This window comes from Crocodylus porosus, unplaced genomic scaffold (genome assembly GCF_001723895.1).
Source record: "Crocodylus porosus isolate Cpor-Errol unplaced genomic scaffold, CroPor_comp1, whole genome shotgun sequence".
In the NCBI taxonomy this organism is placed as follows: Eukaryota; Metazoa; Chordata; order Crocodylia; family Crocodylidae; genus Crocodylus; species Crocodylus porosus.
The window spans coordinates 43,114,850-43,116,426 of record NW_017728907.1 but is presented as its reverse complement, the minus strand read 5'-3'; the positions used below and the strand labels follow the sequence as shown (position 1 = coordinate 43,116,426).

Genomic DNA, 1,577 nt, shown 5'->3' with positions numbered 1-1,577 from the left:
TTAAATTTAGTTTCCAGGGCCAAATCAATTCCGAACTTTGAGCAGAGCTCAATCTTTCAGGTCTAAGCAGCACTACTACTGGCAAGTATCCTACCTCCCAGACTCAGTCTCAGTCTGGGTCTTTAGATGCACTCAAATCCATGCCAGGCATCCTACATGGAAGCCCCAAACCCAGAGGCCTTGGAGTTCAGACACCCTTCTGTCTTATTTGCCCCTGGCCAAAAAGCTGAAGGAAAAAACTAGGGGGAAAGCCCCCCCCCCATTGCCATAAATAGTGTAGCCAAGATCCTCTCATTTGGATGCATTTGTACACTCTCGCAGTGATCAGCCTGCCCTCAGTGCAAGGGACAGGCTTTCACCCTCTAACTGCACTTGAGTCCATTCATGGCCAAGAAGGTAGTATCCCCCTTGCCAGGTAATCTGTTAGTGTGGTCCATCTAAATAAGATGTATGGTAATGACCACTTCACTCAGTCCCCCTTTGCACCAACTCTTTTTCAAGACACGGTGAGCCACTACATGGAATACACTTCAACTTTCTCTTCACTTCCATAGCCAAGCTGTGCCTTTCTTCCCCATTTCCAGTGATTCTCATTTCTTCAGCAGCCTTAAATGTCTGGCAGACATCACCAAAGAGGGTGCCAAACAGTTAACCCAAAATATCTGTCACCCCCTCTCTCATCCTGTTTCATATGATTAGTGTTGCCCCACACACAAAGAGGTAGAGATGGATCAGGATGCCCCGGGTCTCATCTGCATATACATTTTTGGAGGGTCTCAGGAAACATGACAAGAACACCCCAGTTTCAGTCATGAGTGGGGGAGGCTAATTAGCACATGAATCCTTTGTGGGGTGGGATGTGGAGTACGCACACATACTAAGCAGTGCTGAGCTATTGGGTCAACACAGTTTGACATGTTGATTACTCTGCTGGGACAAGCCCAATGAACTATAGGGTAAAACATAAGCCTTCTGGCTTTGGACTAATATAGTGCCATATATAAGTAAGTATAAAAATGCTGCTTAAAAATGCATTCATGGAGTACCTGTGCTAAAGCTTGCCACAATTTTAAAAAAGACAAAATTCAGATTTGATGCATGAACTAAGTCTATGGGTACCCAAAATCACTTGCTTATGTACAAATTACTACAAGCATGTTTATGTCAAAGTCAGTTTTCAAATTTGCCCCTCACTTCTTTGCATTCAGGGAGCACAAGGTCTGATGGTATGAAGGGGAGGAAGTGACTGTTGGGTGAAAAAGATGGGGGGTGGAGCTAAATGCAACCTGACCCTCCCCTCTATTTATTTTCCCTGTTAATTAGATTCTATATGTGGAAAGCCATAACATTTTCCATAGATAGAATCTAATTATTGAGGGGTTCCTCTTATATTTGAATAAATATAGTATTATTTTGTTTAGATACATATATTGTATATCTATGTACATGCTCTCAGAAGCCATTCTTTGCTTCTGAGAGCATGTATTTCTCATGCTTTCAGAAGCAAAGAACGGCTGCTATGGGAAACTATGCAAAGTATGCTCTCTTGTTTCTTTCAAACATCATGTAGCCTTGAA

General features: G+C 42.8%; 1 protein-coding gene across 2 annotated transcripts in view; it reads right to left on the bottom strand.

Moving 5' to 3' along the window:
* PIGK (phosphatidylinositol glycan anchor biosynthesis class K) overlaps nucleotides 1-1,577 on the bottom strand; it is a 136,506-nt gene that overhangs the window by 30,578 nt on the left and 104,351 nt on the right. The gene's annotated exons all lie outside the window — the stretch shown is intronic.